Source organism: Lontra canadensis, unplaced genomic scaffold, assembly GCF_010015895.1.
Source record: "Lontra canadensis isolate GAN:19392208 unplaced genomic scaffold, GSC_riverotter_1.0 scaffold134, whole genome shotgun sequence".
NCBI lineage: Eukaryota > Metazoa > Chordata > Mammalia > Carnivora > Mustelidae > Lontra > Lontra canadensis.
Window position 1 is genome coordinate 2,646,938 of NW_022631128.1, and position 20,709 is coordinate 2,667,646.

At 42.6% G+C, this 20,709-nt stretch overlaps 1 protein-coding gene across 3 annotated transcripts in view; it reads left to right on the forward strand.

The window, feature by feature from the left end:
• Positions 1 to 460: 460 nt before the first annotated feature.
• PAGE4 (PAGE family member 4) overlaps positions 461 to 20,709 on the forward strand; it is a 128,612-nt gene continuing 108,363 nt past the window's right edge. For 2 of the 3 annotated variants that reach the window (XM_032842998.1, XM_032843003.1), the window contains exon 1: positions 567 to 716. The gene's annotated coding sequence lies outside the window, so the exon portion shown is untranslated. Of the gene's footprint in view, positions 717 to 20,709 lie in introns of all 3 variants that reach the window. The other variant, XM_032843004.1, reaches the window with a different exon arrangement.

Consider the following 20,709-nt stretch of genomic DNA (forward strand, 5'->3'; position numbering starts at 1 on the left):
ATTGCTGAGTCAAAGGAGTCACTCATTCAACGAGCACCTAAAGAGTGATGGACACTGCTCTAGGTGCTGGGGAGACATCAAGGAGCTAAAAGGCACACGTTCGTGCTTTGGTGGAGCTGACATTCCAGTGGAGGAAGTTTCCAGTTTTTATTTTGACAGATGTTGCCACAATGCTGTCCACAATTATCAACATCCTCAGCCCGCTCCTGGAGTGGGAACTTTGAGGCGGGTGGTTGGATTCTCTGGCCTTTGCCTCTGCGAGATCTTCAGGGTCAGGGCCAGGGCCGGTCCATCTGGGGACGTCCGTGGGCGGTGTGTATGTGTCACGGGGAGACCGGAATGGAAGGGTCCACTGCAGAGCGGGGGGCTGGGTGGGGGGGTGAGGAGGATGGTTCACGCGATATCTGCAAAGAAGCTTCCTTGATCACACCACTAGGGGGACTACAGGAGGTAGGGAGGAACAGTCCAAGTTGGAACCGTCCTCCCAGGTAATACCCCTTCAGGAGGTAGAGATGGAACAGTCAGATCTGGGAGGTACCACTGGGTAGGGGGCATCTATTCTGGAACAAACCATTGTTTGGGTTGGAGAGGCCCTAAGGGCTGCTACCACCCCCGCACAAGGGGATTGCGCACAAGCCCCCGATGGAGGCAGGAGTGGCACTTCCTTGACCGTCCGCAGCCCCCGCTCATTCTCCCAGTTCCCAGCCAAGTCCCAGGTAAGCACCCGTTATACGACCGAGACCCCCACCTTTCCCAGGCTTGCGTCGCAGCTTCTTCGGCCCCGCCCTTCTTGGTTCCTTGACTTTGAATCGGTGGTTTGCGCGTGCAGGGCCTAGCGATTGGATCCCAGGAGAAGGGAGCGGGCCCCAAGGCTCGTTTTGGGATCTCATTGGTCAGCCCGAGCTTTCGCCAATCCCATGGTTATCCGGTGCGCAGAAGGGACGTCAGCCCCGCCCCGGTCACGCGCCCAGCTCCACTGGGCGCAGGTGCGGTGGATGCTTGACAGGAGTTCGAGGCCGTGGTAGTGGGGCTTTCGTGATGGTGAGCAAGTTCGAATCCCGTCTCCGTGCATCAGTGTGTTAACTTGTCAAAGGGACTGAAAGTGGTACTCCTGAAGCCAAATTCAGAGATTACTGGCTCATGGCCATGCTCTGCCTCTTAGTGCAACGGTGTTGGGAGCTGACTTCGTGTGTTCCCCGCTCATCCTAAACGCAGTCACAAGCCCAGCAGGTGCGCGTTTCCTCGCACTCTTTCTTGCAGCGCTTCCATTCATTCGTTCTCTCCACTGCTAAAGTTGCATCATCGGATCTGGGATTTAGAGAAATTTCACAGAACTCACTATATTAAGCAGAAATCCTGCCTGGTCGACTACCCCTAACTCCAGGACCACAGAACAGGGCTCCTTAGAGGAGCCCCAGCCCTCAGCAGTTGGTACTTTCGGGATTGAATATCCCCCCTGTGGGTTTTCCTTTTGCTGTTAATTCCAGAACTACATTAAGGACCTGAAACCAGGTTTATCTTGAAACCACACTGCAATCCAGTATTATTTTTTAAAAAGATTTTACTTATTTATTTGTCAGAGAGAGAGGGAGAACAAGCAGGGGGAGCAGCAGACAGAGGGAGAAAGCAGGCTCCCCGCTGAGCAAGGAACCCAGTGTGGGACTGGATCCCAGGACCCTAGGATCATGGCTGGAGCCAAAGGCAGACGCTTAACCCACTGAGCCACCCAGGCATCCCTGCAATCTAGTTTTAAAGCTAAATATTAATTTTTTTTGGTGGACAGCAAAGTTTATTGAGCGATAATATAAAGCTCCGGAAGAAGGAGGGGACCTGAGAGCGTTGCCTACCACATTAATTTTATCTAAATGCAACAACAAACGCTTGTCTTCACAACATTATATTTCCAACATTTCCTCTTGTGATGCATAATAAAGTGGGGGTGGCTATATAGTCAGAAATAAAAGTAAAGTGAAAGTATGGGACAAAAAAGCAAACTCTAAAAGTGAACGCGAGCATATGCGAAGGAACCTAACTCTTGATCAAATTGATAACTCACAGAGAGTGTATTCTTCCAGATAACTTTCTCTGGTTGTGTTAATATGGGTCATGACACAGAGGAAGGGCTCCATCTGCCCAGCCTTAAGTATACAATTTTGTTTTCTTTCTGTCAAGATTTCTGAATGCATCCTGTTTGTTTTAATCAGAATGCTGTCATTTACCAGAAGCTCATTTCTCTAGGCCAAGGGCAGACTGGGAAAAGAGTCTGTTTACATCTGTTACTTGTCTGAAATTGCCTTGGAATACAAGAGTCAGAACTCAACTTGGCAAGAAGTTTGGCTGGAGCTGACTCACTCTCCTCTCAGGTCCTCCATTCCAGCCCTTGAAGTAGACCAGGTCAGGCTAGCTGCTGTGGGCCATGACCCCAGTGTGGTGCTTGTTATTAGCCTTTCTTAGAATTCCACTCTGATCTCTCTCTTTCTATATCAGAGTGACTGCTGAAAAGCCATTATTTATGTAACTGCCTCTACTTACTACTGTCTGCCCTATGGACTCTAACATGGCTCTAAGACCCCCACACTGGGGCGCTGGGTGGCTCAGTGGTTAAGCATCTGCTTTCAGCTCAGGTCATGATCTCAGGGTCCTGGGATCAAGCCCTGCATTGGGCTCCCTGCTCAGTGGGAAGCCTGCTTCTCCCTCTCCCACTCCCTCTGCTTGTGTTCCCTGTCTTGCTGTGTCTCTCTCTGTCAAATAAATAAATAAATAAAATCTTTAAAAATAAAAAAGTGAAATCCCCACATTATACTCCTCTTCTGGAGAATGCATAGGAACAGGACTGTTAATAGCTGCCCGGACAGACCCCAAAGCCAAAAGCCAACACACCCTGCTGGGATTTTGAGTGGATTGTGTTGAATCTATAGACCAGTCTGGGTAAATTAATATCTTAACAATACTGAGTCTTCTGATCTATAAACATGGTATACCTGGCTACTTATTTATGTCTTTCATTTTTCTCAGCAATGTTTTGTAGTTTTCTGTGTCTAAGTTTTACATATCTTTTGTCAGAGTTATACCTGAGTATTTCCTATTTTTGATGCTACTGTGAGTAGAATTGTTTTCTTAATTTCATTTTCCAATTTTCCAAAATTTTGTTTAGAATTTTTCATTTCGTTAGCTTTTTTTTTTTATAGCTTCTATTGTATTTGCTACATGGATGGTCATATAGGTGATCATAATAACTTTTTACTTTTTATTTTCCAATATGGATGCCTTTTATTTCTTTATCTTACCTGACCGCAGTGGCTCCGACTTCTAGTACAGTATTGAATAAAAGTGATGAGAGTGGAAATCCCTGTCCTGTTTCTGAGGTCGGAGAGAAAGCATTCAGTCTTTCACCATTAAGTATGGTGTTAGCTGTGATTTTCCACAGACGTCTGTTATCAGGCTGAGTAATGTTTCTTCTGTCCCTTGTTTGCTGAGAGGTTTTATCAGAAATCAATGCTGAAGTTTTTAAAATGCTTTCTTCTACCTCTGTTGAAATGATCATATCATTTTTTTTCTTTTCGTTTGTTAGCATGGCGAAAGAGCATAGGTTTTCAGATGTTAAACCAGCCTCTCATGATGTGTTATCCTCTTACTATAGTGTTGTATTTGGTATGCTAAAATTTTTATTTATTTATTTATTTATTTATTTATTTTTTGGTATGCTAAAATTTTAAAATTTTGTGTCTGTGATTACAAAAACATGGGTCTGTAGTTTTCTTGTCTAATGTCTTCATCTGATTTTTGTGTCAGGGTGTAATGCCAGCCTCATAGAATGAGTTGGGAAGTATTTTCTCCTCTTCAGTTTTAAAGAATCTACGTAGAATTGGTATTTTCCCCCTTAAGTATGTGGTAGAATTTGCCAGTGAAGCCATCTAGTTATTTCTTTTTTAAAAATTTTATTATTTTTAAAAGATTATTTATTTATTTATTTATTTATTTGACAGAGAGAGAGAGAGAGAGATCACAAGTAGGCAGAGAGGCAGGCAGAGAGAGAAGGGGAAGCAGGCTCCCTGCTGAGCAGAGAGCCCAATTCGGGGCTCGATCCCAGGACCCTGGGATCACGACCTGAGCCGAAGGCAGAGGCTTAACCCACTAAGCCACCCAGGTGCCCCAAGATTTTATTATTTTTAAGTTATCTCTATACCCAAGGTGGACCTTGAACTTATGACCCCAAGATCAAGAGTCCCTTGCTCTTCCGCACTGAGCCAGCCAGCCGCCCCCTCCCCTTAAGTATTTAGTAGAATTCGCCAATGAAGCTATGTAGTTACCTATTCCTTTTTGAGTGAGCTTGGGTAATTTTTTCTTTTGATGAAATTGTCCATTTTATCTAAATTGTCAGATTTATTAGTGCAAAGTTGTTCATATTTCCTTAGTCATCCTTCTAATACCCATAGAACCAATAGTGCTATCACGTCTGTCATTCCTGACAGTGATCATTTGTGCTGTTCTATCTGGTAATTCATCATTGACTTTGGCCTCGTACCTGACTTGCCCCAAAGAAGAGGCTCCACACCCAGTCCTGTAAACTTGCCTGCGGATTAGCTCTTGAGTCACTCTGATCATCTGTCTCTCTGATCATCTTGGCCCTTCGCAGTGTGAATGGAACAACCTACTCTTCTTATGCTTCCTAAATTCCTAAACTCCTTCATCCTTTCATTCGTGCTAGAGTTTGGGATCTCTTAAAGCAAGAAAAAGGGTTGACACCCCCCTCTTTTTTTTGGCATCCCTCTGGGAGCAGTGCGACACCGAGCTGGGTACACAGTAGGTACACAATGCGTAAGTGAGGACTGATCATCCCCGCCTATAATAAACATTTGGGGTTTTATTTTGACATAACTTCATTAACATCCAAGTTGGAGCTTTTCCCTCCATAAAAAGCTTCCTGTTTCACAGCAGCTACAATTATTCACAAAGACTGTTATGGAGTGTGAACCGATTTAACTGAAGTTATCACGGTTGCAGAGTGAGAACCGCAGAGTTAAGGAGAATTTCAGAGATGACACTATTTCACTTTGAGGAGGGTGGATACAGGGTCCGGGACTGAGAACCAGACTTTGCAGCTTTACGTAAGCCCAGCTGAGGAAGTAAAAAATTCAGCTTCCCTCCTGACTGTTTGATCTGGGCATTGGACTGTGTCCCAACCTTCAGAGATCTCTGGTTTCTGAGAAGAGAAGCCTTTTTGAGGTGAGGAGAAGAGACCTCTGTGACACCTGCTCTTGGATTCAGTCAGGGACCCTCTGATGAACCCTCGGGCTGAGAGCTGGGCTGCTGTTTCAGAGCCCGCAGTAAAGCAGGAACTTCTGGTTCCAGTTGCTTCTTGCCAAAGCCTCAAGACACTTGAAATAGGTGGGAGGCTGGCACGCAAAAGAAAAGAGATTTTGTGCAGCTTAGAGCATAGCATTGAACAAATTGCAGAATCGGCAGCCACACAGGAAGGGGGTGCTGGTATCCCAGTGACGTCCCTAAAGCCTCGACCCACTGGCAACATGCCAGGCTCCCATTTGGTATGGTTGTGGGGAGGAAAAGAGGCATCTGTCACCCTCTCCCCCTCCTGTAGGGATAACCCATCGCAAGCCAGCACTCTGAGGTCACCGTTTGATCATTTCCACAACCAGGGCTCTGGGAGGACAGATTTGGTTGGTGCTTTTGAGCCGGTCCTTGAAATGGGTTTGCGCACAGGGTCTCAAGATGAATAACCAAGCGGTCGAGGGGGGCAGTATTGACTTCCCAGAGGAGGGGTATTGGCTGCACCGGGAGGCATTAGCCTAGCTAATTCACCGTAAACCATCTCCTTTTCATTCAGTTATTCATTTTTTGAAAAGGTTTTATGTATTTATTTGACACACACACACCCACAGAGGGCACAAGCAAGGAGAGTGGCATAGGGAGTGGGAGTAGCAGGCATCCAGCTGAGCAAGGAGCCCAATGAGGGAGTCTATCCCAGGACATTGGATCATGACCTGAGCCAAAGGCAGATGCCTAAGTGAGCCACCCAGGTGCCCCTAAAGTATAGGTGATTTGATGAGTTTTGGCATATACATACACCTGCGAAACCATCTCTACAATCGAGATAGTGAACGTATGCATCTCCCCCAATAGTTTCCTTATCCTCCTTTGGAATTCCTCCCTCCCAGCCTTTGCTCCTACTGTCCCATCCCCATGAAACCACTGTCTGCTCTTTGTTTGTATTTCCTAGAATTTTATATAAATGGGATCATACCGTATATATTCTTTCTCATCTGGCTTCGTTCCCTCAGCATAATTATTTTTAGATTTATCCTTGTTGTTGCTGTGATGTGCTAATTCCATAGCCCTATCTAGCAAGTCTCAAGTTTCCAATTTTACACTCTCATTCCTTTGGCTAAAGGCTCTGATAACATTTATAACACACACACACCCTTGGGCTATGTAAAATTTAGACATTATCAACCATCCAGGTGAAGATCATGTCAGAACTTTGTTTTTGGAGAAGTGGTTTTGTTAGAAGTGTGATAGGGGTAAGGTGAAAAGAACAAGACTTCTAGGCATATGAGAAGTGTCCCTGAGGGAAACCAGTAAAACAGGGAAGGGAGGCTGACTCCTGAAAACAAACGTTTCCTTCCAGCCTCCCAATGTTGTATGTATTTGCGAAGCACTGCAAAGTGCAATAGAATAAGGTATGCCCAGAGGCTCCTGGGTGGCTCAGTTGGTTAGGTGTCTGCTTTCAGCTCCGGTCATGATCTCAGGGTCCTGGGATCAAGCCCTGCGACCAGCTCCCTGCTCAGTGGGGAATCTGCTTTCGCCCTCTCTCTGCCCTTCCCCCTGCTCGTGCGTGCTCTCTCTCTCTCACAGATAAATAAATAAATAAATAAATAAGATCTTTAAAAAACAAACAAACAGGGGCCCCCGGGTGGCTCAGTGGTTAAGCGTCTGCGTTAGGCTCAGGTCATGATCCCAGTATCCTGGGATCGAGCCCCCACATCAGGCTTCCTGCTCAGCGGGAAGTCTGCTTCTCCTTCTCCAGCTCCCCGCTGCTTGTGTTCCCTCTCTCGCGGTCTTTCTCTCTCTGTCAAATAAATAATTAAATAAAATCTTTAAAAACAATCAAACAAATAAAAAAACAAGGTGTGCCTGTAGAGGGCTGGCCCTGTGGCTTTCCTCAGCTTTCTTTAACTTGCCTGTCACAAAATTTTTCCATAGGCACTCGCCTTCATTTGGTGAATAACTTGCCCAGCCTCGCCACTTCCCCTAGCTTTATAATGCATCTTTTGTATGAATATATATCACTAAATACACTTGCTGACTCATGCATGCATTTCATGTAAGGTCTCTTTTGAAAGCATAGATTTAACTTCTCTAGACTATAACATAGGGATGTTTCTTTACTTTCTAAATTAGGTACTTTAGTTAGAATGTTAAGATCTCCATTTTGTAGAACCATAACTATCTTGAAAAACTGTTGCATAACTATTTTCAAGAGCCCTGACTAATCCTGAAGAGGTTTCCAACCATTATGAGAGGGGAGAAGCTGATCACTGCTATAAACATGAATTCATGCATCCTAATGGCTGCTTTACCCCTGAGAGGCCAGTTGCAAAACATGTAAGGCAACTCCTGAGCCCCACAGGTATATGGGGGTGAGGGTCGGTAACAAATGCCATAAAAGAGCAACAACAACAAACCCCGATGAGAGTATTAGGAACAGTTATTTTAATTTAATTATATTTTTAAGGATTTTATTTATTTGAGAGCATGCGTGTGCACACACATGCACACATGCACACGTGCACAAGTGAAAGAGAGAGAGAGAGTGAGCACAAGTAGGGTGAAGGTCAGAGTGGGAAGCTGACTCCCTGCTGAGCAGGGAGCGCGATGTGGGACTCCATCCTGGGACTCTGGGATCCTACTCTGAGCCAAAGGCAGATGCTTAATGACCGAGACTCCCAGGTGCCCCCGGTCATTTTTATTTTAAAGCACTTATACCCTTGATCGGGGTGTCTCAGCCAAGTCTCTATTGACATTTGGGGCCGGATATTTCCTTGTTGTGGGGCCTTGTCCTGTACTTTGTAGGATGTTAGTAGCATCCCCAACCTCTAGCCACCAGAGGCCAGGAGCACCTCCCCTGGTTGTGAGCAATCAAAACTGTCTCTAGATATTGCCGAATGGCACCTGGGGGACAAAATCATCCCCTTGCTGTCCACTGAGAACCACTGCCCTAGAGTAAAAGGTTCTAAAAACTTAAATTGGAAAATAAAAAAGACAGCTTTACTAAGATATAATGCACATACCACACAATTCACCTTTGAAAAGTGGTTTTTAAATGTATTTACAAGGTCAGGCAACTGTTACTGCAATCTAATTTTAGACCAATTTTGTCCACGCTGAAAGAAACTTCATGCCTATTAGAAGTCAGCCCTTATTCCCCACCACCCCAGGCAACCACTAATCTACTTTCTGTCTCTATGGACTTGCCTCTTCTGAACATTTCATATAAATGGGATATCATACAAGTTGTGATTTTTGTGACTGGTTTCTCTCATAATGCTTTCAAGGTTCACCACTTTTTAGCATGTATCAGTACTCCATTCTTTTTTAAGGCTGAATAATATTCCATTGCATAGATAAACCACATTTGGTTTATCCATTCATCAGTTATTGGCCATTTGGTGTGCACCTACCTTTGGGCTATTTTTTTTTTTTACTATTTTTGGATTTTATTTATATTCAAGTTAGTTAACATATAGTGTGTTATTAGTTTCAGGGGTAGAATTTAGTGATTCATCACTTGCATAGAACATCCAGCACTCATTACAACAAGTGCCCATCACCCATTTACCCCATCCCCCCACCGACCTCCCTTCCAGCAACCCAGTTTGTTCCCTAGAGTTAAGGGTCTCTTATGGTTTGCCTCTGTCTTGTTTGTTATCTTATTTTATTTCTTCCTTCCCTTCCCTTGTGTTCATCACTTTTGTTTCTTAAATTCCACATATGAATGAAATCATATGATATTTGTCTTTCTCTAACATATTTTGCTTAACATAATACACTCTAGTTTTCATCTACATCACACAAATGGCAAGATTTCATTCTTTTGATGGCTGAGTAATATTCCATTGTATGTGTGTTTGTGTATTTATTTTTATTTTTTTTAAGATTTTATTTATTTATTTGACAGAGAGAGAGATCACAAGTAGGCAGAGAGGCCACAAGCAGGCAGAGAGGCAGGTAGAGAGAGAGGGGGAAGCAGGCTCCCTGCCGAGCAGAGAGCCTGATGTGGGGCCTGATCCCAGGACCCTGAGATCATGACCTGAGCCAAAGGCAGAGGCTTTAACCCACTGAGCCACCCAGGCGCCCCATGTGTGTATTTATATGTATATATATTCCATATACCACCTCTATACATATATACCATATATGTAATGGAATATAATATACAGACATACACACCCACACCCCCCCGCCACATACCACATCTTCTTTATCCATTCATCAGTCAGTGGACATCTGGGCTCCTTCTATAGTTTGGCTATTGTGGACATTGCTGCTATAAACATTGGGGTGCATGTGCCCCTTCAGATCACTCTGTTTGTATCCTTTGGATAAATATCTAGTAGTGTAATTGCTGACTTTTAGGGTAACTCTATTTTTAACTTAAAAAAAATTTTTTTTTGAAAGATTTTATTTATTTGACAGACAGAGATCACAAGCAGGCAGAGAGGCAGTCAGAGAGAGAGGGGGAAGCAGGCTCCCCGCCAAGCAGAGAGCCCTATGCGGGGCTCGATCCCAGGACTCCAGGATCATGACCCGAGCCGAAGGCAGAGGCTTAACCCACTGAGCCACCCAGGCGCCCCTATTTTTAACTTTTTGAGGAACCTCCATACTGTTTTCCAGAGTGGCTGCACCAGCTTGCATTCCCACCAACAGTGGAAGAGGGTTCCCCTTTGTCCGCATCCTGGCCAACATCTGTTGCTTCCTGACTGGTTAATTTTAGCCATTCTGACTGCTCTGAGGTGGCATAGCATTGTGGTTTTGATTTGTATCTCCCTCATGATGAGTGATATGGAACATTTTTTCATGTGTCTGTTGGCTATCTGGATGTCTTCTTTGGAAAAGTGTCTCCACAGAACATTGGTGTGGGGAGAGAGGAGGTGCGGGGCAGGGTTCCTGGGGACACAGCCTGAATTTCTGTGCCTCAGAGATTTCCAAGACCTTTCAACAAATTTTAAAAAATGAATAATTATTAGCTAATCTTACAACTTTAATCAAAAAGGAGGAAAGCAGTCTCTTCCTTTGTGCTGCCTGTGGAGATGGCAGCCGTCTCCTACTTGGTATCATGGCCGCCCTCAGAACCCTTGTGAAGCCCAAGATCATTAAAAAGAGGACCAAGCATGATCTCAGGGTCCTGGGATAGAGCCCTGCATTGGGCTCTCTGCTCAATGGGGAGCCTGCTTCCCCCCCCACCTCTGCCTCCCTCTCTACCTACTTGTGATCTCTCTCTCTCTGTCAAATAAATATATAAATAAAATCTATTTTTAAGAGATTTTATTTTTAAGTAATCTCTACACTCAACATGGGGCTCAAACTTACAACAACAACAACAACAACAAAAAGAGGACCAAAGAGTTCATCCGGCACCTGTCAGACTGATCAAAATTAAGGTCAAAATTAAGCACAACTGGTGGAAACCCAGAGGCATTGACAATAGGGTGCACAGAAGAATCAAGGGCCTGACCTTGATGCCCAACATCGGTTACAGAAGCAACAAGAAAGCAGAGCACGCACTGCCCAGTGGCTTCCAGAAGTTCCTAATCTATCTCAGGTGCTGCTGACGTGCAGCAAATCTTACTGTGCCGAGGCTGCTCACAATGTCTCCTCCAAGAACCGCCAAGCCACTGTAGAAAGAGCAGCCCAGCTGTCCATCAGCATCACCAATCCCAATGCCAGGCTGCGCAGTGAAGAAATGAATGGACAGCTCATGTGCATGTCATATTTGTGTTAATAAAACCATAAAGCTACCAAAAAAATGGAGAAAAGCGCGAAACAGTTTGGCAATTGCTGTCTGCTTATTTGTGTCTAGGGCACCTCCATGTTTTGTCTCCCAAATTAAAACCCTATTCTTTATCTCTTCCAGGCCTCATGTTTTGACTTGCATGCAATGTGTTTCTAGTTTGCTATTTCCTGTCCAGTTCCAGTTCTACCATCTGGATCTCTACTTTTACCTCCTCATTCCATGATAATCACAGGTCCCTTAATTGGTTCCTCTGCAGCCTCTTTCTAGTTTCTCCTTCTCTTGCCTATCTAGTCTGTCCCAGCCTGGCTAAACTTTAAAACAGCATTGCTGTGATTTGATCTCCACCTTTTGGTCAACCACAGGAATTCAAGTTAATTCAGTTCAATTCAATTCAGTTCAATTCATTCATTCATTCATTTATCAGATATCTTTGAGGCCCGGAATTTACCATGCTGGGCATGCTGGAGGAGTTCCAGATATGCATTAGAGTCCCTGTCTTTCATTAGGACAGATAAGACAGTTAACAAAATACATCTGAGGTGGGGTGCCTGGGTGGCTCAGTGGGTTAAGCCTCTGCCTTCAGCTCAGGTCATGATCTCAGGGTCCTGGGATCGAGCCCCGCATCGGGCTCTCTGCTCGGCAGTGAGCCTGCTTCCCCCTCTCTCTGCCTGCCTCTCTGCCTACTTGTGATATCTCTCTCTCTGTCAAATAAATAAATAAAATCTTTAAAAAAAAGTATCAGGGACTCTTGCTCTTTGGCTCTGCTCCAACCCCTTTAAAAAAAAACATACATCTGAGGTACTATGTGGTAAGAGCCGTTGGAATGGTACAAGCACAAAGATAGTTAGAGATCTTTGCTGGTGGGTGAGATTGTGGATGTCTTTCTGAATGGGATGCACTGAAGAATTGGTACGAATTCTTTGCATGGAGATGGTGGTAGCAGGACATCTGGGGGAGAGGAGAGCATAAGCAAGGGCATGGAAATAGGAAAGCACAGATGATATAAGAGTCAAATAATTGAAGTAGATGAGTAATGAAAGATCAAGTAGTGCAGTCATGTAGACCAGAGAGAGTGGAAGGCTTTGAAAGCCAGGCCAAAGGGTTTGAAGTGTATGTGGTAGACATCGGAAAACAAGTGATCTGGGGTTTGTCTGTCATTACAGCATTCCTGGCTTATTGTCAGGAGATGCTGTGATGCAGTTGAGAAGGTTCTAAGGAGAGGCTTTGGGAAATCCATGAGCTTCTGTCATGAACTCCCTTCATGATTTCTTCTGGTTGCTTTATCTCTTTGGACTGGGTTTTCCTTGTCAATAAATCCAAGTAGGTGGAACAAAATGATCTTCCCAGCATCTCTGCTCCTGACTGTAAGCATGGACCCAGAAGCCCTGATGCTATTTGAAGAATTAGGGATGTTGGGCTAAGGGCTGTGAAAAAATGGCAAGGCTCATTTGTGGGATTTCCATGGAGAAATGAGTCATACTTGGAAACACTGGAAAATAAGAAAATATTTGTTTATAGTCAACCCAACTTTCCTCCTGCACATATTTTTTCCTTTAGTGGCTTCCTTCCCAACTTTAATATAGAAGCTTATAAAATTCTTCAGAGATGAAGCACATGTGCTTTGCCTCATCGTTGTATTCCTAGTGCATAGCACATTGCCTGGCTCATAGCCTCTCAGTAAGACTCTGCTATATGAATAATTTCTTCCAATTTCCATCAAAACCTGCTTTCAGGAAGGAAAAATGTAAGCAAATTCATACTAAGGTATAAATGGCTGATAACCATTTAAATTATGACACTATACTAATAGAAAACTTTCTTAAAAGGAATGGAATAGCCCTTTGCTAAAAACGAAATCCAGCTTTAAGAGTGGCACACATAGACCTGAGGGAGGTTTCAGGATGGTAACATGACGTTCCTAGCTGGGTTCCCAGTCACAGTACCCTTTTTTTTTTCCCCAAAAGAGGCCCCTCAGTTTCCACCTAGAAGCTAAATCTTGCCTCATTCTCTACAAATGCTATCTGTTCTCAGTGGAAATTTTGGGAGTTCTTGCTTCTTTATTTTTTTAAGATTTTATTTATTTATTTGACAGAGTGAGAGGGAGCACAAGCAGGGGGAGCAGCAGGCAGAGGGAGAGGGAGAAGCAGACTCCCCGCTGAGCAGGAGCCCAACCTGGAGCAAGGTCCCAGGATCCCGGGATCATGACCTGAGCCGAAGGCAGACACCCAGCCGACTGAGCCACCCAGGCGCCTCTCTGCTTGCTTCTAAATTGATTTCTGGGTCTTTTTAGCCCATTTCACAGAACTGGGCTTCTGTTCTGTTTCTTCAGCCTGAGTATCTGTCATGATGGTATATCCCTTCCCCTGGATTAATTCAGATTAGAGCTCTGTGCTTATTTCTTTCCAGTATGTCCTAATACCTTTCCAAAACTGACTACCATGGAATCAAGTTTTGGTTACCATAGCCTGTCCAGTACCCATTGTCTTGCCCCCTGTTGTAAGATGCCCCCAAGTCTGACTGACAACCTGCTTAGACTTCCAAGAGTCACATCCATATGTAGCCTGCTCCTTGAACTCTGCAACTATACCCTGAGAGCTAGGTAGAATGCTTGGCACTTCAAATTGGAGCTTTCTCTGCCACCTCACCCAACTCACCTAACTACTGACCTGGACTGCCCTCTGCCATTTGCTGCCACAACTCCTCGGCATTATATTCGCCTGGTCTGCACATCTGAAGGTGAGCCAGTTCCATTGTGAGAAGGGTTTAGTGAGTCTACTTCTAGGCTCTGGCATGTCTTTTTTTTTTAGGATTTTATTTATTTATTTGACAGAGGGAGAGGCAGCGAGAGAGGGAACAAAAGCAGGGGGAGTGGGAGAGGGAGAAGCAGCAGGGAGCCTCATGTGGGACTCGATCCCAGGACCCCAGGAGCATGACCCGAGCTAAAGGCTGATGCTTAATCACCGAGCCACCCAGGCACCCCTCGGCTCTGGCTTGTCTTAATTGAACTTATGTTGCCATGCTCTGGAAGATGGCAAACAAGGGCCCATTTATATGAAGCTCCTGATGTCAGACCCTGGAGATAATAGCTTATCCTGCCAGATTATAAAGAAAGCCACATGGCTAACATCTTCCTGTGGGAGTCACCTAGGCAACTGAGGCTGCCTTGTTGTCACAAGATAATAATCTGACATATGGATATTTTTCTCTAGTTAGACACCTTTTACTTGATTCAGATCTGTTTTATATTTCTCTAGAATTCTCTTCCTTGACACCCGGGAAGGTTGACTTAACTTCTGACTCTGATCTTCCATCTGCTTCCTTGTGTTATGTGCTTATTGCATTCAACTTAAGCAGAAATGAATTTCATTGGCAGAGGGGCCCATTATCTGCACAGGGTAGGTAGATTTCTTTGTGGTATAATTTCAGGCATTCACAGAAAATTTCTACACTCAAACATTACATGGATGCTAACTGCACCATCATTATTTCCATCTAAGCTCTTTAATGGATGTGGCTCAATTTCTAGCCCATGTTTTCAGAGACTCAGAGTGACTTGATAGAAGGAAACAGAAACAAGGCAAAAACTGTAGTTAGTAATTATTATGACTGCTGGCCTTTTGGATCCTCCCTATCACACACCGATGTTTTTAGAGGAATTTATTAACTTGCACAATTGGGAAATGCAGTGTTCTATGCTTTGAGACACAGCTGGATCTAGGGGCTCAAATTGCATTATCAGGGCTCCTCATGTTTTCTTCCTCGGTAGGCAAGAAAGGTCCCAAGGGGAACTCTGATTGGCTGACTTGTGTAATGTGATCTCCCTTTATCCAAATATTGTGCCTAAGAGGGAGGCTGATGCCGACTGGCCAGCTTAGGTCCCAGGAAGCCCAGCCTAATGGTCAGAAGGGGCAGACTTTTGGGGAGGGGCAATAGATTTCTTAAAATTTTTTTTTATTTTAAAATAAGTATAGACTTGCAGGAAATTACAAAAATAGGATAACCTCAGCCTCATCCAGCTTCTCCCAATGGTGACACCTTACCTAGCTACAGTATACTATCAAAACTGGGAAACTGACATTGGTATATTACTGTTAGTTAGAATATAGACCTCATTCAGTTTTTACCATTAAAAAACCCTGCATTTGTGTGTATGTGTGTGTGTGTGTGTGTGTGTGTGTGTAGTTTTATGCCGCTATCACAGTCAAGATCCAGAACTGGTCCATCACCAGCGAAGAACGCCTTCATGTTACCTCTTTGTATTCATTCTATCACCACCCCTTCTCCAAACCGGCTGTACCATCCTACATTCACACCAGCAATGTATGGAGATCCAGTTTCTCTGTGTCCTCACCCGCGTTTGGTATTTATCACTATTTTGTTATTTCAACTGTCCTAACAGGTGCCTGGTGATAGCACATGTTGGTCTTAATTTACATTTCTCTAATGGCCAGTGATGTTGAACATTTTTCCAGAGACTTGCTTACCATCTATATTTCCTTTTTGGTGAAATGTGTGTTTATGTCTTTTGCCATTCCTAGGTGGATTGTTTCCTTTTTATTGTTGTGCTCTAAGAGGTTTTTATATATACTAGATAGAAGGCCTTGGTCGGATATGGGGCTGGCAAATATTTTCTCCCAGTCTGTAACAAGTCTTTTCATCTTTTTTTTTAAGATTTTATTTATTTATTCATCAGAGAGAGAGAGCGAGCGAGCACAGGCAGAGTAGCAGGCAGAGGCAGAGGGAGAAGCAGGAGCCTGATGTGGGACTCGATCCCAGAATGCTGGGATCATGATGTGAGCTGAAGGCAGCCGCTTAACCAACTGAGCTAGCCAGGCATCCCTTTTTTTTGTTTTTTAAAAAAATTATACTAGGTATTTTGGATAGTTATACTTTATTTAGTTTTTAAAAAGATTTTATTTATTTATTTGACAGAAAGAGACACAGCAAAAGAGGGAACACAAGCAGAAGGAGTGGGAGAAGCAGGCTTCCCGCCAAGCGGGATGCGGGACTCAATCCCAGGACCCTAGGATCATGACCTGAGCCAAAGGCAGACGCTTAATGACTGAGCCACCCAGGCACCCCATCTTTCATCTTTTTAACAGAATCTTTCAATGGAAACTGTCTTTAATTTTGATAAAGTCCAATCATCAATTTTTCTTTTTAAGGATTGTGCTTTTGGTGTCAAGTTTAAGAACTTTTATTGAGTCCTAGGTCTCAAAGATTTTTTTCCTATGTTCTGATTCTAAAAGCTTGTTTCTAAAACAGTTTTACATTTTACATTAACTCCATGATCCATTTTCAGTTAATTGTACAAGGTTTGTGGTTCAGGTTAAGGGGTTTTTGTTTTGTTTTGTTTTGTTTTGTTTTGCTTGTAGATATCCAGTTGCTCCAGCACCATTTGTTGAAAAGGCTATGGTTGGGGCGCCTGGGTGGTTCAGTGGGTTAAGCCTCTGCCCTCGGCTTGGGTCATGATCTCAGGGTCCTGGGATCGAACCCCACATCGGGCTCTCTGCTCAGCGGGGAGCCTGCTTACCCCTCTCTCTCTGCCTACTTGTGATCTCTCTCTGTCAAATAAATAAGTAAAATCTTAAAAAAAAAAAAAAAGAAGAAACGGCTATGGTTCCTCCCTTGGATTGTTTTTGCATCCTTGTCAAAAACCAGTTGGGTGTTATTGGTGTGGGTCTATTTATGGGTTTTTGATTCTGTTCCATTGATTATATCTGTATTTATGTTAATACAGTAATTACCTTGATTACTATAGCTATGTAGTAAGCACTTCATCAGGTAGAGTGATCCCTCCCAACTTATTCTTTTTAAAAAATCATTTTATTTTTAATTAAATATTTTGAAATTAGCTTAAAACTAAATTTAAATTAAAAATCAAGTATGTTTTATTTAAAATTTTATTTTAATATTGCTATCTTAAGGTTTGTGCCTTTCCATATAAATATTATTTTGTTTTATTTTACTTTTAAGATTTAATTATCTGAGAGAGGGAGAGAGAGCATGAGCAGGGGAGGGGCAAAAGGAGAAGGAGAAGCACACTTCCCACTGAGCAGGGAACCCTACACTACACGGGGCTTCATCCTGGGACCCCAGGATCAGGACCTGAGCTGAAGACAGACACTTAACTGACTTCAGGCACCCCTCCATATAAATTTTAGAATAAGCTTGTCTATGTCTACAAAACACCTTGATAGGAAATACATTAAACCTATAGATTTGGAGAGAATTGGCATCTTTATTATTTTGGATCTTTCCATCTATAAATATGGCATATTTCTCCATTTATCTAGGTCTTTGATTTCTTTCATCAGCATTTTATAATTTTCAGCATACAGGTCTTGTACACACTTGTAGATCTTATAGTTATGTCTTGAACAACATGGGTTTGAACTGCATGGGTCTATTTATATCTGGATATTTTACAGGACAGTATTGTAAATGTATTTCCTCTTATGGTTTGCTTAAAAACATTTTCTTTTCTCTAGCTAACTTTGTTGTAAGAATACAGTATATGATACACATAACATAATACACAAAATATGTGTTAATGGACTGTTTATGCTATTACAAGGCTTCTGGTCAATGGTAGGTTATTAGTAGTTATGTTTTTGGGGAGTCAAAGTTATACAGAGATTTTCAGCTGCACAGGGGTCAGCACCCCAGCCCCTGCATTGTTCAAAGGTCAACTGTATATCTAAGTATTTCATTTTCTTTGGCACAAACATAAGTGGTACTGTGTTTTAAATTTTGGTTTTCACAAATTTGTTGTCTATATATATATATATATATATATATATATATATATGTGCAATTGATATTTTAAGTGTTGACTTTGTATTCTGAAACCTTGCCAAACTCACTTACTAGTTCTGGGAGGAGGTTTTAGAAGGTTTGTTTGTTTGTTTTGTAGATTTCTTGGGATTACTTATACAGAGCTTTACAAATAGGGATAGTTTTATTTCTTCATTTAAAAAAATCTGCATAAGCTGGTACAGCCACTCTGGAAAACAGTATGGAGGTTCCTCAAAAAGTTGAAAATACAGTTACCCTATGACCCAGCAATTACACTGTATTTACCCCAAAGATACAAATACAGTGATCCGAAGTGGCACCTGCACCCCAGTGTTTATAGCAGCAATGTCCACAATAGCCAAACTATGGAAAGAGCCCAGATGTCTATCGACAGATGAATGGATAAAGAAGATGTGGTATATATATATACAATGGAATATTACACAACCATCAAAAATGAAATCTTGCCATTTGCAATGACATGGATGGAGCTAGAGGGTATTATACTGAGCAAAATAAGCCAGTCAAAGAAAGACAATTATCATATGATCTCTCTGATATGCAGAATTTAAGAAATGAGGCAGAGGATCATAGGGGAAGAGAGGGAAAAATGAAACAAGATGAAACCAGAGGAGACTCTTAATCTCAGGAAGCAAACTGAGGGTTGCTGAAGGGGTGGGGGGTGAAAGGGATGGGGTGGATGGGCGATGGACATTGGGAAGGGTATTTGTTGTGGTGAGCGCTGGGTGTTGTGTAAGACTGATGAATCACAGACCTGTACCCCTGAAACAAATAATACATTACATGTTAATTAAAAAAATAAAAAATAGAGTAAAGACAAAAAAAATCTGCATTTAAAAATTTATTCTATTTTTTCTTTTGCCTTTTTGTCTTATTCCACTGTTAAGAGCTTTAAGTAGAATGTTGAATAAGAAAGATGGGTAGGGGCGCCTGGTTGGCTCAGTGGGTTAAGCCTCTGCTTTCAGCTCAGGTCATGATCTCAGGGTCCTGGGATCGAGCCCCACATCAGGCTCTCTGCTTGGCAGGGAGCCTGCTTCCCCTTCTCTCTCTGCCTGCCTCTCTGCCTACTTGTGATCTCTCTCTGTCAAATAAATAAAATCTTAAAAAAAAAAAAAGATGGGATACATACATCCTTGCTTTGTTCCTCATCTTATGGGAGAAGTATTCAGTCTTTCCCTATTAAATACAATATTAATTACAAGTTTTTTATAAATACTCTTTATCAAGTTAAGGAAATTTTTCTCTATTCCTAGTTTGATGAGTTTTCTTTTTTAAAAAATCATGAATGGGTTTTGGATTTTGTAGATGCTTTTTCTGCCTCAATATCTCTTCTTAGTGAACTGCTTCTTTTACCACTATGTAATGTCCTTTGTTTCTAGTAATTTTCTTTGCTCCGAAGTCTACTTTATTTTTTTTTAAGATTTATATATTTATTTATTTGACAGAGAGAGAGAGATCACAAACAGGCAGAGAGAGGAAGAGGAGGCAGGCTCCCTGCCAAGCAGAGAGCCCAATGTGGGACTCGATCCCAGGACCCTGAGATCATGACCTGAGCTGAAAGCAGAGGCTTAACCCACTGAGCCACCCAGGCTCCCTGAAGTCTACTTTAATATTAATACAGTCACTCCTGCTTTTTTAAAATTAATGTTTGCATTATATTCATATTTCTATCCTTTTACTTTTCACCTACCTATATGATTGTATTTGAAGTGGGTTTCTTTTCCTTTTTTTTTTTCAAAGATTTTATTTATTTATTTGATAGAGTGCAGGAGAGCACAAGCAGGCAGAGCAGCAGAGGAAGAGGGAGAGGCAGGCTCCCCACTCAGCAGGGAGCCCGATATGGGGCTCGATCCCAGGACCCTGGAATCATGATCTCAGCCAAAGGCAGATGCTTAAAAGACTGAGACACCAAGGTGTCCCTGAAGTGGGTTTCTTACAGACAGTATATGATTAGATTAATTTTTTAAAATCTATGCTGCTAATATCTCTTTTAATTGGTATAATTAAACTATTTATATTTAAGTTAATTATTGATATGTTAGGGCACAAGTTTGCCATTTTATTATATTTACATGGCCATAATTATGTTAACACTGATTATTGCTTTAACCCCAAACCATAATATAAATCTGCTGGGAAGATGGGAGGAAGGCAAAGTATGTGTGCAAAATGCTGGAAGAAAAGAGGTAGATCTTTATCTTCTATAGTAGGAAGTCAACTTATAATAGATAAAATTGAAAATAAGTAATATCAGTATAATAATAGCACTGATAAATAGAGGTAAATAATTTAAGGAAATAGTTAAAAGGGTTGAATGTGGTTGCCTCTGCGGAATGACAATCAGAGATGGGTAAGAGTAGAACAAGACATTGCATTTTTTGGGGCACCTGGGTGGCTCAGTTGGTTAAGTGTCTGGCTTTGGCTCAGGTCATGATCCCAGGGTCCTGGGATCAAGCTTCATTTTGGGCTCCCTGCTCAGTGGGGTGCCTGCTTCTCCCTCTGCCTGCTGCTCCTCTGCTTGTGCGCTCTCTCTCTGACAAATTCTTTAAAGAAAAGACATTGCATTTTTATTTATTTTTTAAATTAATTAATTTATTTAAGATTTTATTTACTTATTTGACAGACAGAGATCACAAGTAGGCAGAGAGAGGAGGGAAAGCAGGCTCCCCGCTGAGCAGAGAGCCTGATGCGGGGCTCGATCCCAGGACCTTGAGATCATGACCTGAGCTGAAGGCAGAAGCTTTAACCCACTGAGCCACCCAGGGACCCCAGACATTGCAGTTTTAAAAGCCTTAGAAAGTATCAGTAGACTTTTAGAACTTTATAACTATATTGCTTGATAAAAATATAATTAGTAA